The following is a 13,349-nucleotide window of genomic DNA, read 5'->3' as shown; positions in this document are numbered from 1 at the left end:
CTGCTAGTTCCCCACCTCTAGTATACTCCATATTCTTGTAGGATTATTCCAAGATATAAAATGGGTAAAGCAAGCAATACAACGAAGCAAGAGGGCCATTTACAGATTAGCCATGGAATATAAAACTAGGTTTAGGATGGGATAATGAATAAAGATACCTATGAGCACAACACCATGCCAATATATTTTCCTCTCCCAAAACCTTCAAGTCCCATCAATCTCATCAGGGAACCTTTTGCTTCAATATAATGGTATAATATTTTATTATTTTTATATTTGTAAACAATAATATATTAATAAAATACTTTAAATTATAGTATTAATTGAAAATAATAAATTATTAATATATTTATATAAAAACTAATATATCAATTTGATATCTTTGTGCATATAATACTTTAATTTAAATAATATTGCTAGGAAATACATTGAGTACAAAATATGTTATATTATACAATAATAATACATTTTAAATCATATCAATTGAGTTATAAAATTAGGATATCATAAAAAATAATTAATTTATTTTCAATGTTTTCCGAAACACCAAAAAATATCTGATAAAAAAAATTCTACTATTTAAAAAAAAAAAATCTCAAAATGTATTATATATCTTCTAACTCATTTTCTTTTATATACAAGGATCAGAAAATGATTTCAAGCTTATTTTTCATTATAAAACATATTAATATATCTTCACTTAAAAAAATATTTAATAAGGTTGTATGTCTATAATATTATATTGAAAATATTTATATTACACACATACTTTTTATATCTCATTTTTTTTTATTGTAAATAGTCAAATAATTACATTTAATGTTTTATATATATTAGATAAACTTGAAAAAAAAATTAATAAGTAATTTTTTAACTTATTTTTCATGGCATAGTCAAATATTGAGAAAGTATTTTTCAACTCATTTTAAATAGCACTATTAAACATAAAAAGTTAATCCAATTTTTAAAAATTAATTTTTTCTAAAAACCATTTTTTATTATAAAAAAACTACTTTCCAGCCTTGATTTATTATCATCGTGTTCATCCCATGAATAACTTGCGAGGATCATTTGTTTTTGCTTTAATGAATTCAATTTTTTTTTTATTTTTTTTTATTTTGCAAAGGTGGCATATATGTTGGCAAAGCATATTTTGTTAAAGAGAGGTAAGGGGGATGAATCTCAAACCTTGTGAATTTTCTTTAGAGCAATATTTGTCTTCACGGGAAAAAGTAAAGGATAATTTATTAGCCTTCTTTCTTTCTTTCTTTTTAATCAAAATTTATTAGTCTTGGCTACCTCCATTGTGTTCGCCTTTTCCATCCTTTGAAAAAGAAGTAAAATTTCCTTTACTATTTTGAGAATAAACGTGGCATGTGAATAGAGATTATAAATACTTCACCCGGTTTCTATTATATTGTACGTATTATCTATAAATTTATATATCTATACCATATCTAAATACAATTTATTGTTATAAAATATATATATATACTTGTATATATATCGGAATGAATTTAAATCGAGTCTCGGGATTGATAATATTTATAAATTAGATTTGACTCAGTTTTTATCGAGTAAAAATGCTTTTAAAAATTTAATTTTTTTTATTTTTTTATTAACTTCAGTGTTTTCAAATAATTTTAATTGTGCTGATGTGAAAAGTAATATGTATTTTGACATGAAAAAGCAATCTCTCTCTCTCCTCTTATTTTGCCTTCTTTCTACTTCTGTTTGGGTTGAGTCTTTCACTTTTGGGCTAAGCCTTTAAAACGGCTATTTGGTCTCTTTATGCTTAATATTTTATTAGTCTCAGCTCAAATATCTGAATCTTATATCCCAAAACCCACCTCGAATTTGGTAGGTCTATAATCTCATGCTGGACCCATCAATTAAAACGGAGAACACTGATTCGATGAATTTAACAGTTTAATGCTCTCAGAGTCTCAGATGTTCTTGCTTGGAGAAGAACCCTTTCCTTTTTTTAGGTTAGAAATCTATTGAAAAAGGAAGATTTTCCAACGTTTTAACGCTCTCGTATGCTCAACTTCACTATTATGCTTGAATTAAAAGAGGTAGATTATCTGGAGAAAAAAAAAGGGTTAAGTTGTTGATATGTTTATCAATTAAATTGAATCCAAGTCATAATTGGTTCAATGGATAGCATCATTCATCATCATTAATGGGTTCAGATCTGATAGCTAGTTGCTTGCATGCAGCATGCCTGTTCTCTTCAACTTCTTGCTTGCTTTTCTGGTGTCAAGCTTAACGAACGTGCCTTTTTATGGAATGCTCAAGCATTAACTGATGAATGCAACCGATCAGTTCGTTTTACATTTATTGTCCACTGAGACCCCAGCATATATAGTTATTACAGAGGAGAGGGAAAATCTTGTTAGGCACTTTGATTATCCTAATATTCAACTTGTGTATTCCGCTTGTTTTCTAACTTGGAAAAGTAAAGGAAACTTATCGGGTAAGAAAAACACTTAGTTACTAGTCAAATACAAATGAAATTGGTGAAAGAAGGCTGAGTGTAGTAGGAAACTAGGCTGCCGCACGAGTTTATTTGTGTAGCGAAATTTGACCCCGTGACCGGATGTATGAAGACAGTGGTTGCTAACTACACTATGGTTAATAGAGCGAAGGAGATCCTGTCAAGGAAATGGAAAGTTAGAGTTCAACACACATTTATAAAGGCCAATACAGCAGCAGCAGATTGGTTATCAGACTTCGGTTCGATGACCATAAAGGAGGGACAATTGGATCATAGATGACCCACCGATAGGTTTATTTTCAAATTTGTATCATAACCTTATTGGGTCCATCTTACCTCGATTATTCTATTTCTTGGGCGATCAGCCTTGATTTTCTAGAGAGAAGAAAAAAAACCCAAACTAAACGTTCTTTAACTGCACTATCTTTACACCCAGGTATTTTTGAGCGAACTCCACGAGATTGTTGATTTCGCTTTCGTCAATAAAGCCATTGCCATTGGTGTCTGCAGAGCGTATTCTTCGCTTGCCTTTCCACCTTGTAAACCATCCTCCAGGTATGGCATCTTCAAGTTCTTTTCTGCTTATCTTGCCATCTTTGTCAGCATCAAATTTTCTTAACCACCGCTTGAACTGCTCGATGCTCATGACTCGTTTGCCATCCACCGAAATGCAACAAGTCTTGATCGCCATTTTAGCAATAACAAGTGTTTTCCTGGGACTTCACACTCTGTTTGTCGAATGGCGAAGATCCTTGAAGGTTTGTTCTATTTTATATACAATCCATCCCTAACGTTTTCCTTACATAAAATCATTAGCATGATTTTTCTTATAAAAATATGAACGCTCCTAACTTCATACCTTTATTTAGAATGAGAATATCATAAAGCCAATCTTTATCGTGTTTCTGGACGGCGTATATTAATTGTCTTGTTTGTTTGTGTTTTAAAAGTATTTTAAAAAAAAATTTAAAATTTTTTTATTTTTTTTCTTCAAATTAATATATATTTTTAATGTTTTTAGATCATTTTAAAGTGTTGATTTCAAAAATAATTTTTTTAAAAAATAAAAAAAATATATTTTGATACATTTCTAAAATAAAAAACACTTTAAAAAACAACCATAACCACTCTACCAGGAATCTAAAGTGCATAAAGTAGAAACTATATAATAATCGGATCTTCATCTTATCACTTTGCATATATTTTTTTCAGCAATTAGGCATTCTCTAGCCACCTTTAGCATTCCTTTTTTTATTAGGATCTTAAGCAGTTAATCTACTAAACTAAGCACTGCTACGCTTAGTTTGGTTATTATGCTCGACAAAGGCTAGATAGGTATTATTCCATGCTTGTACCCCAGCACTAGTATGCTCGGTGCAAGAGGGCCATTTCCGAATTAGCCGAAGGAGTAGAAAATTAGGTTTAGAATGGGGTAATGAATAAAGATGCAATATATTTTTCCCTCCCGAAACCTCGAAGTCCCATCGATCTGATCAGACAATCTTTTGATTTAGTTTATTCTCATCGTATTATTTGATATATCAAGGAATCATCACCTGTCAAACTTGTAAGAATCATTTACTTTCATGGACTTGATAATTTTTTTTTTTTTGCAAAGGTGGTATGCTGGCAAAGCATATTTTGTTAAAGAGAGGTAAGGGGATGAATCTCAAACCTTGTGAATTTTTTTAGAGCAATTAATTTATTTAATCACAATTTATTGGTCGCTGTGATTGTGATTGTCTTTTTCATTTTTTAAAAAAAAACAAAATTGACATTTATTATATATATATATATATTTATTATTTTTTATTCATTGATTTGTGTGTGTGTATTAGATAACTGAAGTTAAGTTTAAAAATATAAATATTTTTTTCTATTATTCAAATTCGCATCTACATGTAAACGTGAACCAATCTTTCTCCCCTAATTTTATCTTTTTTTTTTTTTTAATTGAGCTGGGTCTTTCACTTTCTGTTGAGACATAACTTTCCAAGAGTCCATGAAACATTTAAATGGGCTATTAGGCCTTTATGCTTAATATTGCTACAAGAAAGCCCAAATATCTAAATCTTATATTCCCAAACCCACCTGGAATTATTTGGTAGGCTCTATAATCTCATGTTGGGCCCATAAATTAGATGGTATGTAATTTTCATAAACTACTGATTCGATGAATTTAATATTGTAATGCTCTCATATGTTGCTTGGAGAAGAACCCTTTCCTTTTTTAGGTTAGAAATCTACTGAGAAGGGAAAATATTTTTGTGATCTAATTTTTTTTTGTTAACATTTTAATGCTCTCATGTGTTCCAAACATCACTACTATATTTGAATTAAAAGAGGCGATTAGGTGGAGAGAGAGAAAAAATTAATTAAGTTGTTGATATGTTTATCAAATTAAATCATATTCAATTAGTTTGAATATAATAATTTATATTTAAATAATATAATGAAATATATATAAAAAAAAAACATGATATGATTCAATTTCATCTTGATTATGTAATCCTCTCTCTCTCTCTCTCTCTCTCTCTCTCTCTCTCTATATATATATATATATATATATATATATATATATATATATATATATATATATATGATAACTCGTTTGAAAACAGACTGTTATCATGTAAAAGCTTCGATGCTCCATCCAAATATAGGACTGGACGATGATAAAGTCTTGCTTCCATAAACTGAATGCATTCTCGTTAATTTGAAGCAAGAACATCGATAATTAGTAGAGAATACATATTATTCAATTTTTTCTTTTTATCACACACTGACAATACAAAGGCACCATAATAGCAGAGTACTGACAATATAAAAGGCACATGCAATATCAAAAGATAATTTTGATACCCAAGTTCTTGTGAGCAAAATCCACCAGGTTACTTATTTCACTGTCATCAACGACGCCATTGCCATTGGAGTCAGCTGCCCATACCCCCCACTTGGCCTTCCAATTAGCGAACCATCCTCCGTGGCGACGGACAGCGGCGGCGAGTTCATGCTTGTTTATCTTGCCATCTTTATTGTCGTCAATTTCTTTCAGGATCCAGTTCTTGAACTCCTCCAAGGTCATTATATTCTTATTAACTTCACGAAGCTTGATTCCCATTATATTTAGAAATGACGACGACTAAGCGTATACTTGTATCTTTTGGAGAGTACAATTTTTTGCTGCATGCAAGTTTATGAAGGCTTTCTCGTATTTATACTACTCAATCTCCCTTCCCCCTCCACATTTTTTGGAAATATAGAATATATATATAAACTAATATCTCATGTCTTAATCGATCATGCTTTCTTCCAGGATAAGAATATATCTTATTAAAGTGATCGAAACGTGTATTTGAAGAGCCTTACAAAGAAATGAGAATTACTATTTATTTCTTGAAGCCGAAGACGGCATTTATACTAGTTAATTTCATGGAAAAAAGAAGGAAATACTTAGTTAATTGTAAACTTGACATGTATCTTCCGAGCTGGTAAACAAGTATCTAGTACTTCCCTACGTTCTTCTCAGTCACTTTCAAATTATCACCTGATATTCCTCCCTATCCTTACTATATTCCATAAAGAATAAGAGACTTTTATCATGCTGGAAAGAATTCGAAAGTGATTCATGATTCGGTGATATCTTAATCGATTAATTCGCTTAATTATCAAGTGGATCCTCGATCGCGTCTTTAATTTATTCTAATTTAAAAGGCCAATTGGTGAAATGACACACGAAGGTCGGTCGATCTCTATTTATTACTTTTATGAAAAAAAGTTTAACGCGCATCACAGGATAGTTTATGCAGCCAATTCAGAAATCATTTTATCAATTAACATATTTATTCCTTCTTAAGAAAAGAAGACCATAGTTTAATGTTCCTATCTTTTCAAAAAGTGGAAGGGAGGTTTGTTAATTACACATTCCATTTATGTCTCATCGTTAACATGTCATATGTGGTTAGAGTCGAATAAAGCTATTTAAATCTTATGATCAATCCTTGAAATGTGTGCGTCTATAAAAAAAAATAGATTATGACTAAAGAATATTTTTTTTTCAATTTACTTTTGAGTATTTTTTAACTGATTTAAGAGTATTTTGAGATCAAAATAGATTTATATAGGTATCTAAGATGATTTTTAGATGTTTTCAGATGAAAATAATTATTGAAAAATAGATTTTTGAGGTTCAAAAAACTCTTCAATCTTGATTTATAATCAACATAAACCTTATTAGAATACAGTGCATTGTTTATTTATTTAAAAATAATAACTCGATGTGTCATCCTCTCCATTAACATATATATTCATTCTTGAGCAAAGGAGACCATAGTTTAATAAATTCTGTCCCTATCTTTTTGAAAAGTGCAAGGGGGGGTTTGTTAATTACACATTCCACCCATGTCTCATCGTCAACATGTCACATGTGGTTAGAGTCGAATAAAGCTATTTAAATCTTATGATCGATCCTTGAAATATGTGTGTGTGTGTGTGCATAGAAAAAATAGACGATGACTAAAGAATATTTTTTTTTCAATTTACTTTTGAGTATTTTTTGACTGATTTAAGAGTATTTTGAGATCAAAATAGATTTATATAGGTGTTTAAGATGATTCTTAGATGTTTTCAGATGAAAATAATTATTGAAAAATAGATTTTTGAGGTTCAAAAACTCTTCAATCTTGATTTATAATCAACATAAACCTTATTAGAACACAGTGCATTGTTTATTTATTTAAAAATAATAACTCGATGTGTCATCCTCTCCATTAACATATATATTCATTCTTGAGCAAAGGAGACCATAGTTTAATAAATTTTGTCCTTATCTTTTTGAAAAGTGCAAGGGGGGGTTTGTTAATTACGCATTACACCCATGTCTCATCGTCAACATGTCACATGTGGTTAGAGTCGAATAAAGCTATTTAAATCTTATGATCGATCCTTGAAATATGTGTGTGTGTGTGTGTGTGTGTAGAAAAAATAGACTATGACTAAAGAATATTTTTGTTTCAATTTACTTTTGAGTATTGTTTGACTGATTTAAGAGTATTTTGAGATCAAAATAGATTTATATAGGTGTTTAAGATGATTCTTAAATGTTTTCAGATGAAAATAATTATTGAAAAATAGATTTTTGAGGTTCAAAAACTCTTGAATCTTGATTTTATAATCAACATAAACCTTATTAGCACATAGTGCATTGTTTATTTATTTAAAAATAATAACTCGATGTGTCATCCTCTCCATTAACATATATATTCCTTCTTGATCAAAGGAGACCATAGTTTAATAAATTTTGTCCCTATCTTTTTGAAAAGTGCAAGGGGGGGGGTTTGTTAATTACGCATTACACCCATGTCTCACGTCAGTCAAACAGGTTCGCATTCCGCTTCCCGTTTGATGAGAATGAGATGGATGCTCTGGTGGACACCAGGGTTACAAAATTAACGACATTATTACTTAATCACACGTACAGTCACCTTCTTAATTCTCATTGAATTCCTGGCACAGTGTTAGTGACGCCTTCCTTCGAATAATTTTTAAAATTTTAGAGCCAAAACTCTACATCTTGTTAGTTTCATTGAATAAATTTAAGTTTTGATATCTTTTTTAAAAAGTGCATTTGTGCATTTGGTCACATGTGGTTAGAGTCGAATAATAGATCAATCCTTGAAATGTGTGTGTGTGTGTAGAAAAATAGACTATGACTAAAGAATATTTTTGTTTCAATTTACTTTTGAGTATTTTTTGACTAATTTAAGAGTATTTTGAGATCAAAATAGATTTATATAGGTGTTTAAGATGATTCTTAGATGTTTTCAGATGAAAATAATTATTGAAAAATAGATTTTTAAGGTTCAAAAACTCTTGAATCTTGATTTTATAATCAACATAAACCTTATTAGCACACAGTGCATTGTTTATTTATTTAAAAATAATAACTCGATGTGTCATCCTCTCCATTAACATATATATTCATTCTTGAGCAAAGGAGACCATAGTTTACTAAATTCTGTCCCTATCTTTTTGAAAATTGCAAGGGGGGGTTTGTTAATTACACATTCCACCCATGTCTCATCGTCAACATGTCACATGTGGTTAGAGTCGAATAAAGCTATTTAAATCTTATGATCGATCCTTGAAATGTGTGTGTGTGTGTGTAGAAAAAATAGACTATGACTAAAGAATATTTTTGTTTCAATTTACTTTTGAGTATTTTTTGACTAATTTAAGAGTATTTTGAGATCAAAATAGATTTATATAGATGTTTAAGATGATTCTTAGATGTTTTCATATAAAAATAATTATTTAAAAATAGATTTTTGAGGTTCAAAAACTCTTGAATCTTGATTTTATAATCAACATAAACCTTATTAGCACATAGTGCATTGTTTATTTATTTAAAAAATAATAACTCGATGTGTCATCCTCTCCATTAAAATATAAAAAAAAGGCTAGAAGGCCAGACACTTCTACTTGGCTTTGCAAACTTTTGTGCATCACCTTCTTTATATATGGTTAGGGACATGATCTCTTTGTATCTTGTCCTTTAGCTTTTTTTAAAAAAAAAATTCAATTAAAACTACTTATAAATAAAATAAACAAAATAATATTTAAATATTATTTCATTAACTACATTCAATATTGTCTTTGTTTTTAAATAAGATTGTAGCATTCTTTTGTATAATATTAGCAATTATTTAGTTAATTATTATATATATATGAATTTAATATGTAGCTGTTTTTAAAATATATGATGATGAATATTCAATATTCAATAATCAATAAAATTAATATATATAATTGTTATTCTTTATTGTATTTTTTTACAACTTTTTATAAAATTCATAATTTTTTTTCTTAAATTAATTACAAAATATCAAGACATGATTTTCAATGCTTTATTATTGAATTTGGCTTTCGAGAACATGATAGTTTTTTTTTATTTAAAAAACAATGTTCATGAAAAAAAATATTTTTTTAAAAATATATTAATAAGGAAACATTGTGTAGATGAAGAAATATAATATTTCCTACTTATTTTAAATTATTAAATTTTTTCAACAAAAAAATATTTTAACTATCTTTACTTTTTAATTTAAAAAACATGTTACTGATAATGGTAAAGAAAACGCAACAATAAAAAGATAATTTTTTTATAAGATGTATTTTTTTCGTAGATTTTTGTATAAACATCTATTTAATTGTAAAACAAATTAAATAAAAATAATTTTTCAAAACTACCCCACAACATTGCTCACTGAGTAGAGGTATATTCTAGGTTTGCAAAAGATGTGGAGCTAGGGAGAGCACGTGGTTAGAATTTGAGAAGCCACAGACTTCTATAATTATATATAATCAACTAATTTCTTTTTTTGAATATGTCATTTTGTTTTTGAAATGGTAATTAAGAACACTTATGAATTTGTCGTTTTTTTTTAAATGGTAATAAAGAATTATAGCGCTTATGTTGCTGGCAATTGCGCATTTACCATCGAAGAATTCAAGACTTCGTTGCAAGAACTTGATGCTGCTGGAGATGGCCAGACAAGCAAACGTGTTTTCGCCGACGCTGCCCGTTCGATCAGCGGCGAACAGTTTGCAAACAGGTTCGCGGTGGGCGCGGCCTGCTGATTCCGGTAGCTGGGATCCCGTTGATGAGAATGAGATGGATGCTCTGGTGGATTTTGCTCGGAAGCACCAGGGTTACAAAATTAACGACAGGTTATTACTTAATCACACGACCAGGCCTACAGTCACCTTCTTAATTTCTCATTGAATTCCTGACCCACATGAAGATATAAGAAGGAGAAAGATAATGAATATTAGCCCTAAGAGAAAACCCCCTTCCTTAAGCACAGTACATCTTGTTAGTTATTTTAACTCACACACCCAGACGCCTAGCAGGGAGGCTGGTAGGGTTTCCTTCGAATAATTTACAATTTTAGAGCCAAAACTAGTTTTAGCCATGATTTAGTTTGTCAAAAGCACAGTACATCTTGTTAGTTTCCTTTGAATATATTTAAGTTTTGATTCTCCTATAAAAAATTTCCAAATCTTGACCCCGCAAACAACTTCTGCTTCGCCCCTGGACTCGATGCAGAGAACCACCGAAGCCGTGTGGAAACAGCGTATCGGGTCAGTCTTTGAGGTGATTTCTGTTTTATTTAACTTTGTTTGAGCGATGATCAATGATCCTAATTCCTCTACTCTTTTGCTGCCGCTTGCCATCTCCGGACACCAGAAACAGGTCAGCCTTTTTTTATAATTTTGATTTTAGATTTGATTATATACTTGTAGTTGTGAAATCTGTCTTAACAAAAATCCATGTGAAGATGAATACAGAAATTGATGGGAACAATACAAATATTGTGTGCATATATAGAAGATAGAAGAGACTACAGCGTGGACGTGAAAACTACCTATTCGAAAGGTAGTGGTGAATCTGAGAATCGACTATATATGCAATCTAGTGGCTGTGGTGAAGCACACCTCAGTAAAGACTCAAAAGGAGTCGAAGAAAATATATCATTCCTAGAAAAAGGTTCTTCCATTTGACAAGCCAGCGAAACTTCACTTTAAAAAAGAAAACAGTAAATCCAAAAAGATAGAACATGTATAGATCTAAGAAAAAAAACAGTAACGGAGTAAGAGACACGGAGCAAGGGCTTGCCATTGATTATGGTTGTAGATTTAACCAGCGGCAGCTCGAGATAAGAATTTGCTTATTTTTTATATTTTTAATTTTTTTTTTAATTTTTTTTTCTTTAAACTAATATTTTTTTTATATTTTCAAATTATTTTAATATGCTAATATAAAAAATAATTTTTAAAAAAATAAAAAATATTATTTTAATACATTTATAAAATTAAAAAATAAAAAAATAATTATTACCATATTTTCAAACAATCATTTAGTTCAAAAGAGCAGTACTGAAAGGGAAAAAAAAAATTATCATGTTATAAGAACTAAAAAAAAGTTATTAGTCGGGTTATAAGAACTCAGGAAATAAAAAGAAAGTTAGCAGGTGATAAGAATTAAAAAGAAAGTTTTAAGATTGCAAATAAATTAAATATACAATATTTAAATAGATTTTAAACTTATCTAACTAATTAAAATTATAAAATCTATAATACAAATATAACTAGAAAAATCTTAAATAATAACTTTTAGATCTAATTTGAGCTGGTAATAGTTAGTTGATATTTTATAAAACCAGACATGTAGAATATACAAATCAAATTTCAGACTGGTCTAACACAAAGATGTCACTTGTTTGAAAACAGATTGTAATGATATAAATTCTTCATCTTTTCTTCTTATTACACACCAGCCTGCAGGCAGGCACGATAATAATAATAATAATATTCATTTTTTTCTTCTTATTACACACAAGCCAGGCACGATAATAATAATAATAATATAAAGGCATATGCAATTTTAAATGGTTAAATAATTTTGATACCGAGGTGCTTCTGAGCAAACTCCACTAGGTTACCGATTTCACTCTCATCGACGAAGCCATTGCCGTTGGAGTCAGCTGACCCTACCCCCCTCCTGGCCTTCCAGCCAGCAAACCATCCTCCGTTGCCACGGACGGCGTCGGAGAGTTCATCCTTGCTTATCTTGCCATCTTTATCACCGTCGATTGTTTTCATCCAAGCCCTGAACTGCCCCATGGTCATTGCACGTTCGCCATCTACAGTAACATTACGATTCTTGATTGCCATTAATTTTAGAAATAATGACAACTACGTGCTGTATAATTACCTGTAGCTTTTGGAGAATGCAATGTTTTGTTGTGAAGCCTTCTCATATTTATACTGCTCAATATCCCTCCCTCCACTGCAAATATATATATATAAATTAATACCTGATGTCTCAATTATGCTCTTACAGAATAAGAATATGTTGTCAAAGTGATCTAAACGTGTACTGAAGGGCCATATAAAGATATAAAAATTGAACATTTCTTTCATGAAGCCGAAAACAACATACTAATTACTTACTTTTCTTTAAAAAGGGTATTACTTAGTTCGTTGTAAACTTGTCATACATACTTTCAAGTTGCTTTTCATAAACCACCCAACCCATACAAAGATTAAATGCATAGTGTTCCTTTAAATTTTGATTTTGATTTTTTGTTAAAAATTATTTTTTTTTGTTTTTAAATTATTTTGATGTGTTGATCTTAAAAATAATTTTTAAAAAATAAAAAAATAAATTTTAATGTATTTCTAAACAAAATTCACTTTAAATCACAATTATTATCACAATTTCAACCACTCAAAATATAAAAAATCAATTTAAATTATGGTTTTAGGAGTGCAACCACAATTAATTAGAATCGCTGTCTCCCGTGCACTGGCGTGCCCTCACGAAGAAGAGGCCTCGTCATTAATTCTAATTAATGATACACATCAATGGATTAAGATTACTACTGTCACTATCTAGTGAAACCACAACTAATTTTTTAGCTAGCCAACTACTCGAAGCAATGCAAAAGATAGGAGTTGCCATGTCTTCTGAAAATTTTCAAAAATCATGTGAGGCCATTCAAATAACAAGTTATCTAGTAATTTAGGAAAGCTACAAGAGACGCCCCCATCATGTCATGAACTTAGTCCACACATTCCATGCAAATTAGTAATGAATTTAGTCAATTCAACATAAAAAAAATGCCGAGAGCCATATTGGTAGACCTTTTTGACTTGTAATAATCTTGTTTTTTTTTTTTTTTGTTTCAAAAACCATGTGAGGCCATTCAAATAACAAGTTATCTAGTAATTTAGGAAAGATACAAGAGACGCCACCATCATGTCATGAACTTAGTCCACACATTCCATG

At 30.0% G+C, this 13,349-nt stretch overlaps 1 long non-coding RNA gene across 1 annotated transcript; it reads right to left on the bottom strand.

Annotated features, from left to right (window-relative positions):
- Window positions 1-11,774: 11,774 nt before the first annotated feature.
- Window positions 11,775-12,627, bottom strand: LOC118035649 (uncharacterized). Its single transcript, XR_012167859.1, has 2 exons — window positions 12,512-12,627; window positions 11,775-12,347 (listed from the first exon to the last, which is right to left on the bottom strand). It is a non-coding gene; the product is annotated as an uncharacterized lncRNA (long non-coding RNA).
- Window positions 12,628-13,349: the final 722 nt, after the last annotated feature.

This window comes from Populus alba, chromosome 14 (genome assembly GCF_005239225.2).
Source record: "Populus alba chromosome 14, ASM523922v2, whole genome shotgun sequence".
NCBI classification, from domain to species: Eukaryota; Viridiplantae; Streptophyta; class Magnoliopsida; order Malpighiales; family Salicaceae; genus Populus; species Populus alba.
Note: the sequence above shows the minus strand (reverse complement) of the source record. Positions and strands in the feature narration are given on the sequence as shown.